This window comes from Pinus tabuliformis, chromosome X, assembly GCF_031772625.1.
Source record: "Pinus tabuliformis cultivar Carrire ecotype Pingquan chromosome X, CPIR1, whole genome shotgun sequence".
NCBI lineage: Eukaryota > Viridiplantae > Streptophyta > Pinopsida > Pinales > Pinaceae > Pinus > Pinus tabuliformis.
The window spans coordinates 940827630-940853289 of NC_142308.1; positions in this window are offsets into that span (position 1 = coordinate 940827630).

Genomic DNA, 25660 nt, shown 5'->3' on the forward strand with positions numbered 1-25660 from the left:
ACCCACTTCGAACACAACAAGGGGAATCTAAGAGCAACATCCAATGCTTTGGTGCATATGTGGGTTAAACACTAACACCCCCTCTCATTTGTATGAAGTGTACCTAGTACAAATCCATCTTAGAGTCGAGGCGATAAAAAGATGAATTCCAAGTACACTAAATGTATTGTCTATAAATAACCTCTGTAATAACCTGACATAAGCATATAATAATGGCATTTACATCGGAGGTGTATATCACTTGAATTATGTTACAAATTTAATCGCTTCCCCACAAAAATGTGTCATTCTCCCTTGTGATGATGCATCAACCTTACTCGAGAACAACCTCACGATGCAAAACGAAATTAAACATGATGTAATTTTAATAGTTTCACACATTCACCCCTGGACTAACTACTCATGGCTAATGTGAGATTATTTAAAGCATTTATGTAGATAAAGACAATAGAACATCCCTTGAATCTCATAATAAATGGGGCATCTACAGATGAGGTGATAAACACATCATGTCTTACACTATTACAGAAATAAATGGATCTTGTTGGTTTTGATACGTGCCATTTAGTGTCATTGTGCAATATTTCATATAAGGTCTTGAAAAAAATCATTAGCAACCATTTGAAAGTTCACTCAAGAAAAATTAACCCAAAAGAGAAAAGGGGGTTTTGTAAAGGGAAGTATAATACTATAAAACATTGTAATGGTCCAAGGATATGTTCACAGTAGCCTAAGATGAGTTATAGTTAGTTCTTAGGTGAACAACTCATAGTCTAGCTGTAGTAGTTGTAACTTGGTCAAGTTGTTGTAGTCGAGGCAAGACTTGATTGGGTTCCCAAGTCCCAAAAAAAGTAAGGGTAGTTGTAAGGGAATGATAGCTAAGGAGTGTCAGGGCATGCCAAGGAATGAAAAGGAATGCTAACGCATGTGAGACAATGGTAATGCATGTTGAGGAGTGTTAGGGAGTGCCATAACATCAGAAGGGAGAACTAGGTCAAAATGCATGGAAATGAACAAATAAGAGTGTGTGCCAAGGAGTGTCAACGAATTCTCGGTGTCTCAAGGATAAAGTGTGTTAGGATAAGGTCAGAAGAATACTTGTAGGAGGAAAGCATATGATTACAATAAGGGCCTAGACAAAGAAGTTTTAGACAAATAGAGACTTTGGGTTGGGCACAACATTGTTTTTCCAATGACTTGGTTGGTTCCCAAGTCGCAAAAAAGGTAACATTATCTATGAAGGCATGACAGCTAGGGAGTACCAAGGTGTTCCATGGAAATCTAGAAAGTACTAACACATGCTAGACAGTTCCAAGGCATGATAGGGATTCCATGACAAGTCAAGTTCTAAGACATGCCAAGATGTGTCAGGTGCAAGGGTGTGGCGCGAACGCATGATAGGGAGTGTGAGGTCCAAGTGTCAGGGAAACACAAGGGAGCACTAGTTTCGAATGCATGGAAAGAAGTGTCAACAAGTTCCAAGTGTGCTAAGGAGGGAGTGACAAGGTATGTTAGGTAGTGTCAAGGCATGCTAGAGTGATATGGAAGCATACCAAGATGTGCCAAGTGCTAGGGTGTGCCAATGTGTGCTGAGTGTTAGGGAGTGTCAGGGAAACACAAGGAAGAACTAGGTCAAAATGCATGGAAATGAATGAATAATATTGTGTGATAGGGAGTGTTAGTGAGTTCCATGTGTGCTAAGGAGGGAATGGCGTGCTATGCTAGGAAACGCTAAGTCATGCTAGAGTGTTAGGGTGGCATGCGTCCAAGGTGTGCCAACATGTGCTAGGAAGTGTTAGTGAGTGATAGGAAAACACGAGGGAGCACTAGGTAAAAATGCATGGAAATCAATGAATAAGAGTGTGTGACAAGGAGTTCAAGCGAGTTCCAGGTGTGCTAAGGAGTGAGTGACATGGTATGTTAGGCATCGCTAAGTCATGCTAGAGTGGCAAGGCGACATGCACCCAAGATGTGCCAGGTGCCAGGGTGTGCCAACATGTGCTAGGAAGTGTTAGGGAGTGCCAAGGAAACACAAGAGAACACTAGGTCAAATTATTGCATGCAAATGAACGAATAAGAGTTTGTGATAGGAAGTGTGAATGAGGCTCAAGTGTGCTAAAAAGGGAGTGACAAGGTCTGTTAGGCAGTGTTAAGGCATGTTAGAGGTCAAAGAAATATGCCAAGATGTGTTAGGTGCTAGGGTGTGCCAATGCATGCCAAGGAGTGTTATGGAGTACCAAGAAACACAAGGGAGTGCTAGTTTCAAATGCATGGAAATGAATCAATAAGAGTGTGTGATAGGGAGTGTCAGTGAGTTCTAGGTGTGCTAAGGAGGGAGTGACAAGGTATGTTAGGTAGTGTCAAGGAATGTTAGAGTTCCAAGGTGACATGCCAAGATGTTCCAGGTTCCATGGTGTTCCAATGCGTGCCAGGGAGTGTTAGGGAGTGCTATGGAAAAACAAGAGAGAATTAGTTCAAAATGCATGGAAATGAACATATGAGAGTGTGTGATAGGGAGTGTCAGTGAGTTCCAAGTGTGTTAAGGAGGGAGTGACAAGGTTATATCCTAGGAAGTGCTAAGGCTTGGTAGAGTTCTAGGTCATGTCAAGGAGTGGTAGGGTGTGCTAGGAAATGCCAGATAATTCCAAGTAATGTAGGGGATGCTAACATGTGCCACATAGTGCCAAGGGATTGTTAGATGTACAAGGTTATATGGCATGTCAAAATGTAAACTATGTTGCTTAGTTGTTTTATGGCCACAGCTGGACGTGAGCCTTGGCTTGGTAACTTGCTAAGTGGGGTGAGTTGAGATTGGCAATGAGTAGCTTGAGATGAGTTATAGGTAGTTCTTAGGTGAACACGACATAGTATAGTTGTAGTAATTGTAACTTGGTCAAGTTTTTGTAGTTGACACAGGACTTGGTTGGGTTCCCAAGTCTAAAAAAAATTAAGGGTAGTGTGAAGGCATGATAGCTAGAGAGGGTTAGGACATGCCAAGGAATGAAAATGCATACTAACACATGCCGGAAAATGTCAATTCAAGTTGAGTGTTAGGCAGTTCCAAGGGAACACAAGGGAGAACTAAGTTAAAATTCTTGGAAATGAACGAATAAGAGTGTGTGTCAAGGACTGTTAACAAATTCTAGGTTTCCCAAGGATGAAGTGTTTTAGGAGAAGTTTGGAATAGGACTTGCAGGAGGCAAGCCTATGGTTGTGATAAGGTGTGGAAAAAGAAATTGTAGAGAAAGGGAGACTTTGGGTTGGGCACAACATTGTTTTTCCAATGACTTGGTTGGGTTCCCAAGTCGCAAAAAATGTAAGTCTATCTATGAGGGCATGACAACTAGGGAGTGCCAAGGTGTTCCAGGGAATTCCATGAAGTACTAACACATGCTAGATAGTTCCAAGGCATGTTTTTCATGCCAATACATGCTAAGTTCTAAGGCATGCAAAGATGTGTCAGGCATCAAGGTGTGGCACCAACACATTCTAGCGTTTGTTAGGGCCAAGTGCGAGGGAAACACAAGGGAGCACTAGTTTCAAATGCATGGAAATGAATGAATAAGAGTGTGATGGGGAGTTTCAGTGAGTTCTAGGTGTGATATGTGTCAGGGAGTGCTAGGATGTGCTAGGGAGTGCCAAAGCATGTTAAGGAATGCAGGGAATGATACCATGTGCCACATAGTGCTAAGGGATTGTTAGACGTGCTAACATGTCAAAATGTAAACTATGTTGCTTAGTTGTTTTATGACCATGGTTGGATGTGAGTCTTGTCTTCGTAAATTGTTAATATGTATGATTTTGTATTTGACATGAGTATTGTAAGAGGAGTTATAGGAAGTTCTTAGGTGAACAAAGAATAGTCTAGTTGTAGTAACTATAACTTGGTCAAGCTGTTGTAGTCGAGGCAGGATTTGTTTGGGTTCTCAAGTTGCGAAATAAAGTAAGGGTAGTTGTGAGGGCATGATAGCTAAGGAGTGTCAGGGCATGCCAAGGAATGAAAAGGTGTGCTAACAAATTCCAGACAGTGCCAATGCATTTCGAGGAGTGTTGGGGAGTGTTAAGGAATCACAAGGGAGAACTAGGTAAAAATGCATGTAAATGAACAAATAAGAGTGTGTTCTAGGGAGTGTCAGTGAATTCCAGGTGTCCCAAGGACCAAGTGTGTTAGGAGAATTTTATAATAGGACTTGCAGGAGGCAAGCCTACAATTGCGATAAGGGGCTGGACAAAGCAGTTTCAGACAAAGGGAGACTTTGGACTAGGAAAAACACTATTTTTCAATGACTTGGTTGGGTTCCCTAGTCACAAAAAAAGTAAGGCTATCTATAAGGGCATGACAACTAGGGAGTGACAAGGTGTGCCAAGGAATGCCAAGAAGTGCTAACACATGCTAGACAATTCCAAGGAATGTTAGGCATGCCAATACATGCCAATACATCCCAAGTGTTAAGGCATTCCAATATGTGTCAAGTGTTAGGGTGTGGTGTCAACACATGCTAGGGAGTGTTAGAGAGTGCCAAGGAAACACAAGGGAGCACCAGTTTCAATTGCATTGAAATGAATGAATAAGAGTGTGTGATATGGAGTGTTAGCAAGTTCCAATTGTGCTAAGGAGGGAGTGACAAGGTATGTTATGCAGTTCCAAGGCATGCTAGAGTGCTAGGGAAACATGCCAAGATGTACCAAGTTCCAAGGTGTGCGTATGTGTGGTAAGGAGTGCTAGTGATTGCTAGGGAAACTCAATGGAGCACTAGGTCAAAATTCATGAAAACGAATGAATAAGAGTGAGTGACAGGGAGTGTCAACGAGGTCAAGGTGTGGTAAGGATGGAGTGACATGGTATGCTAGGCAGTGCTAAGGCATGCTAGAGTGTCCAAGCGGCATACGTCAAAGATGTGCCAATGTGTGCTAGGAAGTGTTAGGGAGTTCTAGGGAAACACAAGGGAGAACTAGGTCAAATTAATGCATGGAAATGAATGAATAAGAGTTTGTGACAGGAAGTGTCAGTGCGTTTAGGGTGTGCTAAGGAGGGAGTGACAAGGTATGCTAGGCAGTGCTAAGTATTGCTAGAGTCCAGGGAAGCATGCCAAGATGTGTCAGGTGCCCAGGTGTTCCAATGCATGCTAGAAAGTGTTTAGGAGTGCCAAGGAAACACAAGGGAGAACTAGTTTCAAATGCACAAAAATCAATGAATAAGAGTGTGTGACAGGGACCAAGGGTTATTTCTTTCACACTCCTAGGCCTGTCCAAGATTGTCTTGCTTGAGCTATGGGTTTTTCAATTAGATATCTCCCTTCTAAATATTTTTTGGTCCCCCTCATTGTCAACCCCCTCCACATTTCCCCTTGGAAAGACCTCTACAATAATCTCTCCAAAAAGTATCGACCTGGAACTTCAGTGTTCTCAACTTGATACGGAGGGCCACCTTGGTGAAATATGCTCTCCAAGTTATGTCATTAAATCAACTATCTACCCTCTTGGCCCTAAGAGCATCTATGTGAAGTTGGCTGTTGTGTTTAGAAGATTCCTTTGGAGTGCGGCAACCATGGAATGGAAGTGGCCATTAGTAGCCTGGCATAAAGTTTATCTCCCAAATACCATGAGAGGGCTCAGTTTACATGATCCAAATGTCTTGAGTGACACCCTCAGAGAAAAGCTCTGGTGGCAGTGGATACAAGGAGGGAATGAACTCTAGAAGATGATCTGGTCTCAGAAATATGGACAAGGAAAATTGCAGGAAGCCTACCTTCGCAAACCTCTTACAAGCACTGGATCTGCAATATGGAATCGTGCTAATAATAACAATGATATAATTCGAGACTACTTCTTCTGGGAAGTAAGGAATGGGAAATCCTCCCTCTTCTGGCAGGACTCCTGGAAGCATCTCCCCCGACTTGCTCAAGATCAATTGCTTTCTAACTTGATACCCCTCTTCCACTTAATCTCGACCCTCTTCATATCGGATTACTGGATGGAAGATGTGGAACACCACGGATGACAGAGATGGAAATACGGTGCTGATTGGCCAAGAGCGATCTCACGGGAGGTTAGTGCATGCCTGGGGACTTATCTCTCTCAACGTCGGGTCCATATATCCCACGAGATGGACAAACGAATATGGGGTTGTTCTATGACAAGAACCTTTTATGTGAAAGGAGCCTATCTCATCTAGGCTAATGGTTAGGCTCAAGAGAATCACCTCTTCTGGTGACACATCTAGAGAAGCAACCTATGGCCCAATGTTGCTCACTTCCTCTAGCTAGTGGACCACAAGAAGAATCTTACCTAGGATCAAATCCAAAAAAGGGGTTTTGTTGGCCCGTCAATATGTATCTTGTGTAAGCAAGTGGAAGAATCCCTTTCCCATCTCTTTGGAGACTGCCCCATAACATGTGAAGTTTGGAATCATACCTCCGACCTGTTTGGCCCAATAGATAACCATCTAGATGACATCCACCATCTCCTTCAGAACTGGAAAACTAACTAATTTTCCAATCTGATGGCGAACTGAGCCTCGTGGTTAACATTAGGTCTAATTCTGTGGAACACTTGGGAAAAAAGGAACCGGGTCCTGTTCAATGGACAAGTTCCATCTAGCGTGCACATATGGAGCTTGACGATGTCAAATATCTGGGAATCCATCCTTTCTGAATCATGGTCCCCTAATGACTAGAACCCTGACTCATCAGAAGCCTGGATTCTTGCCCATCTGAACCTCTCATTTGCTTTGATCTACCCGAGCATGCCTATCTCGCGACTTCCCTTGCCCACTCCCCCTCTTCATTCCTCCCCCCCTTGATAGTTGCCTCTAGATTAATTTCAATGGGGCTTCCAAGGGTAATCCCGGACTGATAAGTTTTGGCGACATCATTTGTGACTCAATAGGCTCCCCAAGGGTAGCTTACTATGGCTTCTGTGGTATAACAACGAATAATGTGGCTGAGCTAACAGGATTGGAAGTGGGCCTGAGCTTGGCCTCTAACCTTCAATATCGAAGAATCAGAATAGTGGGGGACTCACGCCTCATCATAGTTACAGTACAAAGGATTATCAATGGATATTCCCCCCCAGAAGGTGGCAAGGAGTTGGAGACTGGAATCTCAACTTTCTCGCATCCAGCAAGCCTTTACAAACTTCGAATACATCAGTACCAATTATGTACTCTATGAAGGCAATAAAGTCGTAGACTGGCTGGCCAACTATGGGGCGAACCCACTGCATAAAAACTTTAGGGCGGCTTGGTCAAATCTTCTCACCAAAGTGGACTTGGACCCTAGGGAAATGCAGGATCTTCAAAAACTGATAGATAATGATCTAAAAGACCTCGATGGGGGTGTCCAATCAAGGTGACAGGTGGTTGCGGGTTGGAGCATGGAGCCAGTTGGGCCTCCATGTGCAGCATGCCCAACTTAATGGCTATTGCAAGTCTGGCTCTCCCACACGTGTTACTTAATGCAGGAAGGAGACAATAGGGTGGTCATTTATAGAGGGTGGGCAATGAGGAGGGAGTGTTGGGTGAGGGAGAGAAGTGAGGTATTGGCATCCTGGCTCAAGCAGAGGCTTGGGACAACGGTGCAGGTCGGGTTTAGGATTGAAGGGTATGTGGGGGACTGGAGCTGGCAAGCTCTTTGACTGTGGGATCCGAGAGAGAATAGGACAAACTACAATGACCAGAATTGTAGTCCCAGGGCTAGTGTGAGTGGGTGGTGGGCTCTTGCTTCCCCTGCCTCACTCTGGGTCTTCTTCCAACAAGGAATTGCTCCTCTGGAGCGGCAGTTAGGCGGAGAACGTGGGGTGTGGATCTTCCCTGGGAGTGGTTGGTCTACCTTCATGACCTGCAACGTGCCACCTAGCTCAGCGGCAGATAGTGGGGAGGTGCACGAGAATTGCACTAGGAAATCTGAGAAATTCAACGCAGGGGAGGTAAGCCATGTTTTTCTATGTTTAGTTCATATTCGATTAGTGTTGTGGGCTTCTCTAGGTAGCCAGGTTCGTGTAACGAGTGGAGGAGAAGTCGGTTGCATGCCGCGATAGCGAGGTTGTGCCCGCAGAGGAGGATTCAGTTACCGTATGGAGAATCATTCACCACAGGACATACCTAGCTCAGGCTCGGTGTTGACCGAGAGCCGCCACTCTAATGCAAAGGCATCCATATCTCTAGATCGCTCCCAGGGCCACATAGAGGCCCCGACTACCTTGGACTCCATAGAGGCTCAACTAAACAATTGGGAATTCTTATCGAGGAGATCCCCTTGACATGTTAACAGGTCCAGCACCGTCAAAAGATCCTCAAATGATGAGTTGTTTCCCTAAACCCTAGATTCCTTGTCCCTACACCTCTGTTTGCATCTAATACACCATTTCCATCCATCACAAAACCTTATCCCCTCATTTTCTATCATTTTCCTCTAAACCCTAATCTACCCTATCTCTTTCTAGGATAGGCCTGTGTTTTAGCCTTTTCCACCACCTCCCCTCACTCGTTTCCCAAAATTCCTTTTCCCCTACTCACTGACATCATCCCCTACCCTCCTAAATTTCCTTACAAATTTAGGCAACTCCTAAGTCCATCATACCACCTCATTCCCTCACAGTAGCAAATTTCACTGTTTTTGCTTGCCTTTCACCTAGGGTTTGAAGTATGGAGCTTGAATCATCACCATCAGAGAAGAGGAAGTACAACAAGGGGGGAAGATACTGAGGTTTGAGCCCTCTAATTACAATGAAATCACCTCCTCCCCATTTGTCATGAAATGCTTTGAATATGTCAATTGTTTAGGGTTTTGTCAAAGAGTGCAGGAAGTAGGTTACCATGATCATCTCACAGGTATATTTTCCCTCACCTTGAAGGAAGACAAGATCACCAATGTAGGGAATGATTTCATGTTTTTAGTGGATGACATCTCGCAAGCTACATGCATACCAAACCATGGTGAAAACTAGTTCAAAGGCATGAATCTAGACCTAGAAGAGTACAAAACCTACTTGAAATCACAATACAAAGGATCTCACTCATATGTTTTCCCATTTAGATACTTGTTGGAGAGATATGCACCATTGATGAAGGCCGTCTTGAAGTCCTTCACATGTGAGGGTAGATTTTCTAGGCTATATCAATACCACATAAGACTGCTCATGCACTTTACAACTGCCACTCTAAATTTGTCCAGCTACTTGTATAGGAGCCTAACCAAAATGTCTGAAAGGGTGCAATTGAAAGGAAAAGTGCATTATCCCGACCTCTTTCACCATAGCCTGATAAAGGTTATAGTTCTCCATCAGTTGAAAGAGAATAACATGACATGGGACACCTTCATTGAGGCATCCTTGAAAACACATATAACAACTTAACCAGGCCAGCACCAAACCATGTCAGTAGAACCCATGGAGGCGGGGTCATCAAGAAAACATGATGAGGTTTCCAAGGCACCTAGGCCTGAGGTGACCAAGACATATCATAGAGGCAGAATCCTTGTGTTTTCTCCTCAAATTGAGGAAGGGGCCAAGCCTACTACATCAGCAAAACATGGATCACCATCACATCATGAGGCTTCTTTGCATGATGAGGATCCCATTGAGCATAAACTTGACCTAGTTTACTTGGAGGCACATGATGAGCATTACAACTTGCAACCAATCATCAAAGAGAAGGATTCTTAGATCATGGAGCTCAAGGACAATTTGGAAAGGGCCAAATTCATCATTTCATTCCTTGAGCAAGAAAACAATCAACGTAAGGCAAAACAACTATTCATGGAGAAAGAGCAATTCAAAGCCAAGAAACAAAAGATGAAAGGAAAGGTAGTGGTGGACCATGAGGACACTGAGCAGCATGAAGGACATGTGGCAAGGAAGAGACCAAGGACAATGGGTCCTAGGAAGGCACTTCAAAGGGAAAGAGAACAAAAGCCACCAATGGAAGAATTAACCTTTGAAGAGAGGATTGCCATGGAAATAAATGAAGACATGCAATTTTGGCTTGAAAAAGTAAATTGCCACCTTTAGAAGATCCTTGAGAAGGCCAACATGGATAACAAGTTTCAAAAGAAAATTTTCATCCATTATTACACAAGGAATCAGGTTGCCAAGGTCAAAATCAAGCAATTGAAGGAAAAACTCAAGGAAACCCTAATCAGCCAAGAGGAGAAGGGTAAGTTATATTTTCTTGCTGATGCATCCATTATTGCATAACATACCTCATCGGCATCTCTAGACAAATTTTGGGAGGATTTGGAGAAGATTTTGTGTTTTGGTGTAGACTCGTGTAGACTTGCAATTTTTTGGCAATTTTCTATCTAGGAGCGCAGCGAGCTCACGCTGCACTTCTTCCTCAGGGCTCCAAATGATGGACAATCAATATTTTAGAATTATGACCCCCTTTCAAAACCCATTTTCCCACTTTCCTGGTATGGGGCTTAGTTTTTGAGAAATTTGCAAAAAGGAGGCCAAAAATCACCTTTCTACCCCTCTTTTTCCATTTCGTTACACACATGGAGACACCTTGGGATAATGGCCATATCTCAACCAAAAATGGGTCATTTTGAGTGATAAAATACTCTAAAGACATAAAAACTCTCCCATGTTTACAGAAAAGTCTTCATATCTGGATTTGGACTTCAGAAAGTCACTCAAAAATGGCCTCCAACAACTCGCTGCACACCTGGAAATTTCTGAGATTTTTGTAAAATTTTCACTATGTAATTTTTTGTAATTCCTAGTTTTACTTTGGTAAAAGTAAAAAGGGTGAAGTAGATGAATGTGAGGGGTAAAACTAAATGCAAATAATGGGTGGTTAGTCATTTTAAGTTGTTTTTATGTAAATTTGACCTCATTTATGAGAGAGGTTGGAGTCAAAGTTAATTGTAGAAGTTGTTTTTAACTTCCCTAGACATTAGGGTTTGGTTAGAACACCTCATGGAATAGTTCCTAGAGTCATGGATTCGACCCCTGAGAGTGGGGAGATGTTGTTTTGGTCTTTATGTATCAGTTTCTCAGTGATAGAATGGGTTGGATTTCAGAGGAGAGAACTATTGTAGCTTGTACTTCGACATTTTCTGGAAATCAAAGGACACAGTTTGCAACTATTATCTAGGAATTCATGTGCAGTAAGTTTGTGACATTATTTTTCTTTGTTATAGCTTTATATGAAATATATTCATATTCTCTTTCCATTCATCAATTCTTCAATGGTTTTCCTTATAGTTTATAAACAAAATTCTTTGCATAAAGCTATGTTTTGATGGAAAAATCATTGTGTTACTTTCTTTCTTGCTTAATGAATTCATGTTTCATGCTCATTAAGACCTTTTGCTTCTTCTAAACACTACACTACACCGAAAAACCCTAATATCCATCACAAAAGTAATGCTACCTTTCTCCTTTATATCTTTTTTGTTGTAACCCTTTGATCCTTTGACCTAGCTACCTGGTTTTTCTCCCTTATCCAGCAACAAAACCCTAAATTTTCCAAAACCCACCTGAGCCTAGCTATCTAGCCTAAAATCATTTACATTCCAATCATCTATTAGCTGTGAATTCATAGAGAGAGCCCTCTATGGTTTAGTAGGGCTAGCTACCAAACTAAAATCTTGGTCTTTGGTTACCTCCGTCAATCTCCTCATCAGCCTGGGACATTGTGGAGGATAACAGAGAGCATGACAACCAGGGAGTGCCAAGGTGTTCTAGTGAATGTAAGGTTCCCAAGTCATGGAAAAATGTAATGCTATTTGTGAGGTCATGACTGCCAAGGTGTGTTAGGGAATGCTAGAGCATGCTAATATGTGCCAGATAATGCGAAGACATGTCAAAAAAGATAAAATGTGCCAAGTGCTAAGGTGTGCTAAGATGTACAAGGGTGTGATAATGCATGCCAGGGACTTTCAAGGCAAAAAAAGGGAGGAAGAAGTTAAACTACAAGGAAATTAGCACAAAATAGGGTTAATAAGTCATCCATTTACCTTTTCCATGAGGTGCATGCTAGGCACACCAACACTAGGTGCCAAGTGCCAAGTGTTAATGCATTCTAAGTGCCAAATATTCCTTTGTTTCTTCTCATCTAGTTTCCAATAATTGATCTCAAATAATTTTAATATTAAACCTTTCCAAAGCATACCAAGTCATCTCAACGCATGTCAGACATGCTAAGACTTGCCAAGTGCCAACATGTGCCAAGCACCAATGTGCGTCAGGGAGTGTGATGCATGCTATGAAGTGGAAAAGCATATCGAGTGTGCTAGAGAGTGCCAATGCATGCTGAGGAGTGTTAGGGAGTACTAGGAAAACACAAGGGATCACTAGGTAAAAATACATGGAAGTGAATGAATATGAGGGTGTGTTAGGGAGTGTCAATGAGTGCTAGTTATCATGCGAAGGAGGGAGTGACAATATATGCTAAGCACGAGTAAGGCATGCTAGGGAATATCAGGGAATGTCAAGAAGTGCTAGAGTGTGCTAGGTAGTTCTGGGGTGTGCTAACATGTGCCAAATAGTGCCAAGGCATGTCAGGTGCTAAGACCTGCTAGGATGTGCATGGTTCCAGAGTATGCCAATATGCATCAAGGAGTTTCAAGGCAACAAAAGGATTAACCAAGCTAAAATGCAAGGAAGTGAACACATAAGAGGGTTAATAAGTCGGGACTTTATCTTTTTCAAAAGGGGCATGCTAGGTACACTAATAATATGTTCTAATACATGCCAAGTGCCAATGTGTGCCAAGTGCTAATGTTTATCAATGCAATACTATGCCAATGTGTTCCAGGGCATGCTAGGGACTACAGGTCGTGCCAACACATGATAGGGGAGTTCTATGCTATGCTAGTGCATGCCAACATGTGCTTGGGCATCCTACTCATGGCAAGATGTTCTAGGTACAAATATGTTCCAGGTACAAAGATGTTCCAAGACATGCAAGGTACCAAGGAATGCTAGTGTATTGTTCTAAAGCATGTTAAGGTGTGCCATGAGTGTTGAGGAGTGCTAGGTCTCTCTCATTAATAGAATTGATAGAGCTTGATTATGTATTAAATAATATAGTTCCTACACACACTAGTGGAACTTTATTTAAATGAAATTTGCTAGATAATAAACCTAATAGATATGAATCATGTGTTGACTCATAGGAAAACTATATTCTTATGACTTGAGGGAAATGATACACACTAATTAATTCTTAACAAATTGACTAACTATTATAACCACTATGACCTTGGACACATAATGAAAAAGACTCCACAACAATGGTCTTAAATCGTTATCTTTTGACAAAAAATATAGTAACAGGTACATAGCATCATCAAAAACTCATTGGAATGGTTAATGATGACGAACATTTTTTTACCTCCACCAAAAGTAACCAAAAAGAGCATTGGTGAGGGTCAATAAAACATCGTCACTAAAAGTGTCACCAAAAAGAGAATTAATGATGGGCCTGTTGGAGAGGTAAATCCCCTCTACGGATAGAGGTGATCCCTACTAGCCCAGAACGGGTCTAGCAACAATCAGTCAATGCTACTATGCAAGTTCCTAATTGCAAATAAGAGATAGGCAATGAACACCTACTTGGATTCCAACGCTATTGTTTGGTGAAGAGATGCCACTCTCGCTCCTTCACTCTTGGCCGGTCACGATCCTCCGCGATCTCCACGAATAGATACCTGCACACACGAAGAGAAAGACAAACACAAGCGTGAAATCTAATAAAAGCAATTATACATCAGTCAGAAAGGATGTAATTCACATTAACCATTACAGAGACAAATGAGAATGGAACCATAATAGTAGTCATCCATTATTAATCAATAACAGAGAAGAGTACAACCAAATGTTCTGATGTCGAATCCTTCTCAAGAGGGTCCAGCCAGCAAGTCTCTTAAGCATTCACCCTTGGAGGTAGATCTCGCAAGACAAAAACTCTCTCTCACACAAGCAACACTCCACAACCTTCCTTAAGCTATCTAGCAATCCCACACTTATCACACCAACTACCTACTAGTAGCAGCAATCTGAGCACTGTCAATTCCACACAATCCAAACTAGCTGCTCATGGTAATGGTAGAGGTTTAAATAGGAGAAGGAGTCTCCATGAATGGGGGGAGGATGAGCTTATCTTCAAGGAAGGTGGTTTCAAATGACGAACAGACATGCCATAGAAGGGAGGGCGATACTCACAAGGCCAACAACCAAGTCTGGAGTCATCTGGAAGGCTGGCTGTTGGAACAAATTCGCCCAAACTGGATCAGCGCGGGTGTATAACTGGACTGGAGCGCTGACAGCGCATCTGGATAACGGGGCAGGCTGTGTCAGCGCGGCTTAATACAAATATGTTGTGCGCTGGCTCATGAAATTCGACCAGCGCGGAAAACCCGTGTGCTTCCGCGCTGGCAGCGCATCAGTTGTACTATCAGCCGCCAGTCAGCGCGGTTATTTTAATAACAGTCGCGCTGATCAAATAAACTTTGGCAAAGTGGGTCATTTGGCCAGATTAGGGAGCAGGAGCATGATCAAATGAAGTTCATGACACAGTAGGGAGACTGACAGGGAGACAGTGACAAATTACTGTGTAACAGATGCCCCCTAAAGCATGAAGCCCGAGAGAGTGGGAGGGGTGAAATGCTTTACAAACTCGCCGAACTGGAACACCACCAGGAAGGACCCGCATGTACAACTGATATCTCAATTACATGTAGTCTAGGCATGGGCGCAGCCATCCAAAAGACATATGAAGAAGGTCTGTGGTATGGACGCAGCCACCCAGCTGAAGAGACCATGATGATAATAAGGTATGGTCGCAGCCATCCTAAAAGACTCAGGTATGGGCGCAGCCATCCATCAATGAGTCATGTAATAATAATCCACAAAATCGCAACCTGGTTTGTAGCAGGCAAAAACCAGGGTCTTGCGCTCCATCCCAATCCGAACAAAGTACAAGTTCAAGCATGTGAATACATGAGCTGAAGTCGAACATGCATGAACATCGTCTGATTACCAGTCAGTGATGAAAACTGTTAACAGACGCGAGAGGTACCACCAATAATGACAATGGTCCTCAAGGTACTTATAGGTACAATCCGCGGCGTGTGAATCAATGAGCTGGTGTCGAACACTCGCAGAATCATTCGATCGGAGGCCAATGATGAAAACCTCGCGTCGAACACGAAGAACCTGCCATTGAGGCATGCAAGCTCTAAGGCACCTGAAGGGAGTCTCTAAGTCACTTTCCTGGATAATGAGCTGAAGTCGACAGGAAGTAACCTTGATCGAAGGTGGGCCATAATGTTTCCCACATCATCGACACGAGATAGAGGAAACTATTTTGTGTGAGACATCAGAGGGAGGTTGTAAGCTTGCAGAGGTCAACTTCTCTTGAACATATCGGCGGCACGACAGCGGATTTGGCAGTATTTGACATCAAATGAGCAGAGGTCATGGTGACAAGGCAATGAGCAGATGAGAGGTCAAAACAGGGTAACCCAAACCTGTGGAGGCTAGTGTGAAACAAGATGAGAAATCCCCACCTAGACACGAATGCAGACGAGTGCCATGTTCAAGAGTGACATACTGCCGACACGACCATTATTACAGTTCCATTTTCCCCACCATTTCTGGCAGGTACCCCGATTATTTTTGGATGACAAGCTTGACGGGGATAGCATATGCTTGGAAATTGTCATTTCGACGGTGTCCGATGTCATGAGGTTTTAACGAGCCTGACAAAGGAGGAGCTCGGCGTCTTTTCTTGTTTAGAGAGTCTGAAAAGACAGCGAAAAAGAAAACTCCAGGGGGGTCCTTTTTCGTAAAGTTGTGCCTCCCGAGCCCGAAAAAGTATAAAACGATGCTCGAAAGAACTGCCCGACCATTATGATCGAGGAGTACTTTTCGTAAGTAGTGACTTCGACCTGAAAAAGTAAAAAAGCAGTCAGAAGCACGTCGTTTTGGAACCAATAACGAGTGTGAAACGACAAACACCCGGCAATCTTTTTAAGTTAAACGGTCGAAAAAAAGAGCGTAAAAAACGACCGCCCCTCGTTCCTTTTAACGAGTCGAGAGGGAACCTGGCAATCTTTTCTTGGTTTACGTCGGAAAAGAGCTTGAAGACGACATTTTGTTGGGACCAAGTGTATATAGAACCGTCACGACCCTGCTGGTTACGAGGACCTGCACAAGGAAACTACCCGCATAAACCTGTTCGATATGTTAAAAATATCTTAAAATATGCGTAAAACACATAGCAAAGCGACATTGGTATAAAATACATGACAAAAACCCACATTTATGAGAAATTATAATGAATTATGAATTTTTACCATAAATAGGGGGGTAAAAGAAATTTTTTACCATTGTTACCATTTTGAGTTGTGGAGAACGTTGTGGAGCTGCGAGGTTGACGGAGCGATTTCCATCCCGTGCGGACACCATCCATCCGGCAGCTTGTTCCAAGTAGGTTCTCCTCTCCCCACGCTTCAATTTGAGTCTTTTTTGCAGCATTTCCATGGTGGGAATTGGCCATTTGGGCGAATTTTTTGAGCTCCAATGCGCTCTCGGTCAGCACGGATTTCCTCATCGGGTCCGCGCTGATCGATTTATTTTACACACACCACCACCCGGGTCAGCGTGGAAAACACGTGTGCTTCCGCGCTGACCCAGGGAGAAAAACACTGGGGCGCCATTATCAGCGTGATTGTTTTAAAAACAGTCGCGCTGATGCCGTGAAATTTGATTTTTTTAAAAAATGAACGTACAAACCTCAACGGTCAGGGTCCTAATATTTTTCTATGGTCTTGCAGGACACAATGGCATTTGTTTGGCAAGAGAGAGCTCACGATAACGAAGATATAGCCGCTTATGCCAATGCGGAGTGCCGAAATGCAATGCGGGCATGTGGGCTTCTTAAATTTTTCCTCACTCCATGCCTGAGAGCGCAACCTGATCTCCTCGAGCTCTTAATCAGAGCTTGGAACCCAGTTGACGGAAAATTCACAATCCGTGGCCGAGACATTGAGTTTGATTCCACGGATATTTATTTTTTGACTGGATTGTCACGCCGGGGTGAGATGCCCATCCTGGAGGGGCAACGGCCCAGTGGCGAGACCCTTGACATACTCATGGCTCGAGTGTGCCCACGGGCGCATAAAACACGAAGTGGGAAGGTGGGTATTCCGACGGTGGACGACATCGTCCTTCGCACCATACTCTTCATGGTGACCCGGGCAGCGGGCTCTTTGGCCAATCATGAGGCTTCAAAGACCCATCTACTGTTGGCTCTCGAGTGCTTACAACCCACCATTTTTAACTGGGCAGCAGCAGTGACGACCAGCATGAAGAGGCAATTGAGCAACTGTCGATGCAGAGAGTCGAAGTAGTTTGCTTATGGGTCGCTCTTACTTCCACTCATGCTGGAGTGGGTGCCGGCCCTACAGCTACAGGACATGGTTGTGGATCCACCCAGAGGTCCCCGGGAGACGAGGGCCAGTCGATGGGGCCATGTCATGCCGCGTGGAGGTGGCGGCCGCCCAGTGGCTTGGGGTGTGTATTTTCGAGAGTGGCTAGATCGGCAGGTCATTTTCGTAGAGGACTGGCCATATGCCGGTATGGACTTCCGCGGCGATCCCGACATGCCACTGCCCGCGGGAGAGCATTGGGACGATGGAGGTATGACACTTGATCTCTTTTTAATGTTTTTTAATGTTTTTGATTTTTCATGTACATGTCTTGATAAATGTTATGGTGTGCAGATGTGGGACCCGTGAGACCCATTGGTTTAGCCCCAGAGGCACGGAGAGAGGGGCAAGGTGCTGGAGTCCTGGCCCTGGCTCCTCCGGGAGTCGATACGACGGAGACTGTGGCACACAACCTCGAGGGTTTACTGGCGGGGGTGCCAGATTACCAGGGGATCGAAGAGGTCCCCATAGCTTCTCAGATCCACACAGTGGGGGTGGAACCCAGGATGCACCGCCTTTTGAGGCGGGTGGCACGGGCAGTTGCATGCTATAGAGAGCATAACCCAGCTCAGTAGTCACCTAGGTTTTATTTCCACTGATGTTTTTGAGAGACATATGTCTCAGATGTACTGAGGACACCAGTTTTACTTTGGACATATACACTTATTTTTTGAGCGCCTTGGTGCGCCGCGATATATATATAGATACTGTTTTTGGATGGATCTTTTCACATGTGATGATGTTTTTTATATGCCATGCAAATGTCTAATACAAATGTAATCTAATGTATCAGTTGCACAACACACGACCCATGTATTTTAATTTTTTATGCAAGCTTAAAAGCACACATGCAGACACACATGCAAACTATGCTTGAAAAAGTTTCATTTATATACATATGCTTATTCTATGGTCTTATTATGCTTTCTATGTCTTCTTGTATGATGTTCATCTGTTTCGCAAATGCCTGTCTAACACATGATTCGCCAATGCATCAGTTAACGTGTTTAATCGTCTCGGAATGTGTTGATATGTGATGTAATCAAAATTCCTTTCTAACAATCTTACACATAGATACAACCTTAGAATGCGTTGGTCCCTGACGGAGTATCGCCCGTTGAGTTGATGGACGACAAGTTGAGAGTCCAGGTTCACCACCATTGTATGAATGCTGAGATCAACTGCTTCGGCCAGCAACTCAATTACAGCACTGTATTCGGCAACATTGTTAGTGGTGCGACCCAAGCACACACCTTGAAGGTCTAGCAACTCTCCGTGAGGATCATAGATTGCCCACACCGCAGAAGACAAATTGCAAGTACTATGGCAGGCGCCATCAGCGAAACCAACATAAGGTGTACTAGACATTTGCACAAGGAGCAGAAAACACAATAAGAGGCAAACACGTCTTCACACCAAAGCAAAATGTGAAATCATGCACACATCACACACTAAAACACGCGTATGTACAAGCTAGGTGCATGAAATCATGCATAATATTTTTTCAAATAAAGCCCGTTGCGGGGCTTGTCGAGAGGGTTTCCTTCGTAATCAATCAACTCATATGCGCCCTTCTGCAAAACTCTCTTAACAATATAGGGGCCTGGCCACATGGATTCGAGTTTGCCCGCTCCTAGTTTATCCTTAGCCTGATCGTAGAGCAGTACTAGATCTCCCTCAACAAAGGAACGAGGTTGAATGGTATTGTCAAAATGAGCCTTAACCCTTTTCTTCTGCGCTTCAATGGCTAGAGAAGCTAAGCGACGGGTCTCGTCTAGCCGCTCTAGATAAAGAAGCTGTTCCTCCACCGGAGTGGTGTTGGGAAGCAACTCGACAGCTAACTTTAACGAAGGAATCTCACATTCAATAGGAAGGGTGGCCTCCAGTCCATAAACTAGCTGAAAAGGAGTGAAACCGGTGGCGTCCTTCATAGAGGTCCGGTAGGCCCACAAGGCAGGGAACAGCATCAGATGCCAATTAGACTTGTGTGCACCAATGGTACGTTGGAGCATTGTGATCAAAACTTTGTTCACAGCTTCAACTTGACCATTGGATTGAGGGTAGTACGGCATCGAACTATCCTGACGCAAGCCTAGTTGGGTCGTTAGTTCCGTCATCATGTGATTACGGAAATGTTTTCCGTGATCCGTGACGATAGCCTGAGGGACTCCAAACCGAGTAATGACATGATTAAACAAAAACTGTGCCGCTGTGTAACCGTCTTCGTTCAATGTAGGCATCGCTTCGGCCCATTTGGTGAAATAATCCACGGCAATGATGATATACCCATGCCCCCCGGCCGAACGAGGGTTACAGGACGTATAATCAATGCCCCATTTGGCAAATGGACCTATGGTAACAACAGGGTGTAGTGGTGCAGGAGGTGTACGCATTTTCCAGTGGTAGACCTGGCATTCATGGCATGCACGGATGGCAAGGATGCAATCCTTGAAGATAGAAGGCCAGAAATAACCAGCACGGAGAATTTTCTGGGCGGTAGCATATCCGGACATGTGGCTGCCACAAGCACCGGAGTGGCAGTCATTCAACACCTGCTCAGCCTCCTCGAGAGTCAAACATTGGCGGAGAACAGAATCAGCGCCGAGGCGGTACAGGGTATCGCCAAGAATGCGATAGGGTTGAGATTGGTGACGAATCCGTCGTCGAGCATCTTTCGATACATTGGGATGGAAGGAAGACGTCTGCAAATATACTATGATGTCCCCATACCAAGGGTCGAGGGTGCTGATGAGAAACAATGTTTCATCCGGGATATGCTCCTCCGAAAGAGATGGTGCAGAATGAGATGGCAAAGAACAGAGCAATTCAGCGAAGACCAGAGACTTCTTAGACTTGGCAGCAGTGAATTCCAAGTCAAACTCTTGGAGGATTACTATCCATTTTGAGTATTTTCCCCCCAGTAGCTGACGTGACAAAATGTAGGTCATTGGGTTGCAGTCAGAAATCACGGTCGTAGTGCGCAACAGGATATAGTGCCGGAAACGTTGGACGGCACAGACAGCTGCCAATGCCAACTTCTCGACATACGCGTAGCGGGTTTCTGTATCCAAAAGGTTGCGACTAAGGTAATAGATAACATGCTCATTGTCGTCATCATCATCCTGCACCAGAACCATGCCGATGGTGGTGTCAGCGGCGGCTAGATAGAGAGTATAATCACGGTGGTAGTTCGGGGGTCTTAAGAGTGGAGCCGAGACAAGGAGATCCTTGAGTCGCTCGAAAGACTCCTGAGAGATAGCATCCCAACGAAAGGGTGTGTCTCGCTTTAATAACCGTGTGAAACCCTTAGCCACCTCGGCATAATTCGGAATGAATCGCCTGAGAAAATTAGCTTTGCCCTGCAAGCTCTGCAATTGCTGCAAAGAGGCAGGGGGAGGAAGATTCAGGATGGCCTCGACTTTAAGGGGATCCAGACGGATGCCTTCTCGGGAGACGATGAACCCGAGCAGTCGGCCTGATTCTACGCAGAAGACACACTTATGTGGATTGAGTCGAATACGGTACTGTTGACAGCGGAGAAAGATTTCGCAAAGATGAGAGGGATGGTCCTGACACTTGACTGAATGAGCCGGAAGGTCATCCAGGTATGGTTGTACAATGTGACGAATATCATGAAAGGCGTAAGACATTGCACGTTGGAAAGTGGCGCCGGCATTCTTGAGACCGAAAGGGAGCTTCTTATAGGCAAAGGTGCCCCAAGGACAAATAAAAGCCGTCTTATGCTGGTCTGCAGGGGCAATGTTGATCTGGTTATAGCCAGAGAAGCCGTCCATAAACGAGTAAATTTCACTTCCTGCGCACTCATCAATAAGCTGATCGATGAAGGGCGTAGGGAAGTTATCCTTCGGACAGGCACGATTGATATCGCGGTAGTCAACACAGACCCGGATAGTGCCCTGCTTTTTATTCACAGGGACTATATTAGACACCCAATCCGTAAGGGGAATGGGGTAAATGAAACCGGCTTTAAGAAGCTTTTCGACTTCGGCCTTGATGGCTGCAGCCTTTCGAGGGTGCACTAGGTGTAGGCACTGACGGACAGGCTTAGCCCCTGGATACGTTGGTATTTCATGCACCACGATACTGGGGTCGATGCCGGGCATTTCCTCGTAGGACCATGCGAAGACATCACGGAATTCGCGAAATAGAGCAGTGTAGAGTTGAACCTCCTCAGGAGTACACGTGACTCCAATGTAAATGTATTCGACAATCCCTGGTTTGACAGAGATGTCGATGGGTTGGGTTTGCGTGATGTTACCCATATTTCCCTCGGAAGACACTTGATACAGCTGAATAGGTGTTTGGAGGGGTGGGGATGGGACACACGAAGCAAACCGCTCGAGACATGCGACCATTTCCGAATGTGGAGGGAGAAACGAAGAGCGATGGTGGTGATCTGACCAAGGGAGCTCTTCGAGAGACATAGTCTCTATGATGGCTTCATCGGAAGGAAATATTTCCTTCAATGGATCCGAAGTAGCCTCATCTCCTAGCCAAGGGAAATGATCATATGAATCGGGAACACTGCTTGGAAGAGCAGGTTCAGCAGGGGGAGCCGATGCAGCGACAATCTCGATGTAGTTGAGCTCGGCAGGACTCAACGGCATCATATCACCCCAAGAGTCTTCCTGATTAGCGGGAGGAAGAACCCACGGATCAGAACGTACAGAGATCATGTTGATAGGGGCGAGATTCGGAGGTGGGAGGGGAAAGACTCCCATTAAAGCGGGATCTTTGAAAAGTCTGGCACCCACGCTCTCTAATGACTTGGAGGTATGCTCCACAAATGGCACATTACCTTCAGAAGAAGAAGCGAAAAAGGAGAGCTGGTCCACCGTGACAATCTTTCCCTGGTGAGGGAAACGAATGACATGGAACAGGGAGGAAGCCACGGCTTGCATGGCGTATGTCCAGCTACGTCCGAGGAGGAGGTTGTAGGTGAGATTGGCGTCAACAACTTCGACCTCCACTTCTACCGTCTTCCCTTCTAAAGAGATGGGCAAGCGCTGGAGGATACCGTAAGGACGAGATTCTCTTCCATCGAAGGCTTCTAACGTCGTAGGAGACTGACTCAAAGCAGGAGAACCAATAGCCTTCCAGCAAGCAACAGACATGATGCAGGTTGAGGCACCTTCATCAATAACTGTACGATGAATCGTTTTGCTATTGATGATGACCTGTATAAGGAAAGCGACTTGGTGAGGCAGTCTCTGTGTAAAACCCTCGAGATCAAAAGAAATCAAATCTGAATCTGCCGGGTCGATGCCACCAATAGCTGATAGCAAGGACTTCCTCTGGGAGGGGCAGCTCTGGAGGACTTCTAACGTAGACATAGCAGACGGAGCCTGAGCTAAGTCCTCAACAATGCTATAATGCTGGGCAGCACGAGCATTAGGGTTGTAAGACGACTTCCTGAGTACACCTTTTGGAGGGGGTCGGGGGATCGTCTCAGTGCTGGGCCGTTCGATGTGGAGAGGACCAGAACTGGACGGAGGAGCGCTGGAGGGGACCTCCGGCTCTTTCCCAGCATGAGATGGATAGTCCTTTGCTCGAGTTGAAACATGGATGGGAATCGTTCCAGCCATGAACACTTGAGAACCGAACGAGGAAGAGGGTTGAGATGGGTCTGCCACCATTTGAGTTTGCTGGGAAGGAAAAGGCTCTTTAAGCATAGCAGGAGGCCCAGGAGCACCTTTCAAAAGTCGACTAACTTCGGACTGCCTCGGGCAGTCCTTAGTGTAGTGATCCTCATCACAGATGAGACAAGGATACTTAGGTTTTCGTTTAGCTCCTTCCTCGGAGAGAGGCTTAGGGGGATCCTGCTTGGGCTGTCCAGATTTATCTTTAGCTTTCCCTTTCTTTTTCCCTTTTGAGGATTTATCCGCCGCGGTGGACTGAACGGCGTTTACCTCAGAGGTACTCCCAGAATTAGATTGGCCCTGAGAAGCATTTCCATTAGAAGCGTTCTGTTTTTGCTTCCCAGGGTTCGCGGCCGATTTCTTCGATGACGAGTTTACAGAGCCAATGACTCCATCAACAGATGGTTTTGGCGGAGCCTTGGACTGTCCAGGCCTCGGGGCGTCTGGCAAATAATCATATAAAGTACCCGACTGAGAGTACACTAAGTCGAGGTACTGAGCACGCGCGATCGCTTGCTCTTCAGTTACACAAGCTCCCATGGCGATGTCTCGTGCAATTGCAGGGACAAAGGAAGTCGTGAACCAATCGGTCAGGAGTTGATCAGGAATCCAGAATTTGATCAAGCGACGACGCCTTCTCCATTCATGTATATGATCAGATATGTGCGTAGCCGTGTCCTGTTTGAGAGACGTGAGGAGATGTGTCCCTGTCTCGTACCGAATGGGTAACTGAAAATGAGTTAAGAACGCCATAGCCAGCGAGTTGAAATCTTGAAACGTGCCGCGATTCAGCTCAATATACCACTTAGCGGCTGAACCAGTGAGAGTTCTCTGAAAGAGGCGGAGCCGGATAGAGTCATCAAGCCATGAGTTCGATGAACACCAGAGGTGATAGGTCATGACATGGGCTTGAGGATCTTCACCAGCTTTGCCGTCAAATTTTGGACAATCACCGGGTATTTTAGTTGGAACTGGTGGCCAATACAGATTATGCAAAATGGGATCATTCGTCAACTTGGACACATCCGGAAGTTCCAACGTCGCTAAGAAAGGCAACTGAGGGTTAAAGGACATTTGTGGCTACGGATTCGAGGCAGTACTAGGGTTCCAACCAGGTGGTGGTTGCCCCCACGGACCCTGTCCAGATGGACCCGGCCCGAAAGGACCTGGCCCATAGGGACCTTGCCCGTAGGAGTTCTGTCCATACGGATTTTGTCCATATGCGGACAGTTGTCCCTGAGTCTGCCCCCCAGCACCCCATGTATTAGCAACTTGACCTGCAGGTGCAGCATACTGATAATTTTGGTAAGGAGTAACCTGCATTTGTTGATAATTTTGATAAGGGGTAAACTGAGTTTGCCCCTGGGGTTGCTGGTAGCCATACATTTGCTGAGCCCCATACTGAGCCTGATAAGGAGGCTGCGTTTGGTAAGAAGGTTGGGGCCGTGGCCCGCCTTGCATTTGATAACCCATTTGAGTCTGGGGCCCGGGATAATGTCCTTGAACCGGTTGGGCTTGGATCATCTGGCCGGAAGGTTGGCCTGGTTGGGTTTGGGATGGACCTGTTTGCCCAGAAGGACATACTTGCTGGGTGCCAGGTTGTCCGTGAACCACCAAGGGTTGTCCTTGCGGAACAGATGGCCGAGCCGGCTGGATGGCTGGTTGACCTTGAGGTTGGCCAGCCTGTCCAGATGGAAGATTAGGGCGGACAGTGGGTTGGCCTTGCTGCATAGAAGGCTGGCCCATTTGCCCGGAAGAGTGCACTGGCTGAGCAATGGGTTGGCCCTGCTGTACGTAGGGTTGCCCCCCTTGCCCAGGAGGATGCATGGATTGAGCAGTGGGTTGGCCCTGCTGTACGTAGGGTTGCCCCCCTTGCCCGGAAAGATGACCAGACTGAGCAGTAGGTTGGCCCTGCTGTACGTAGGGTTGCCCCCCCTGCCCAAGAGGATACCCCTGTTGGACTGCTGGTTGACCTTGAGGATTATAAGCTTGCCCAGCTTGTCCAGAGGGGTAACCCTGCTGGAGACCAGGTTGGCCTTGTTGAATGTAAGGCTGTCCTGGTTGTCCAGCCGGGTAACCTTGCTGGGTACCAGGTTGCCCTGGGTAACCAGAAGGTTGACTCTGATAGGAAAACGACGGACCACCAACGGCCGAAGGTTGTCCCGGATAGGGTTGTCCTTGCGGGCCCCCAGATTGTCCTGGGTAAGACTGGCCATAAAGTGGTTGCCCTTGGGGGGCTTGCACATAAGGTGGCTGGCCTTGATTTGGTGGTCCTTGAGGCTGCCCAGGGATTGCCTGGCCCCCATGAAAAGAATGAGTACTGGCATCCCAAGTGATGGATAACGGTACCGAGACTTCAACGAAATGTTGAAGAGGCGCGGATTGAGCGAACTGGAGGTACTGACCAGTAGAATCATAATAAAAGAGTGGACCTTGGTAATTCGGGTCCACAATGGGTTGCCCTTGGGCATCATATGGCCCCCCCCTGGAACAGGACCAGAAGAGGGTTGAGCACTCTGTGCAGGATCGATGACTCCAGATGAAAGTCCCGGCTGGCCATTA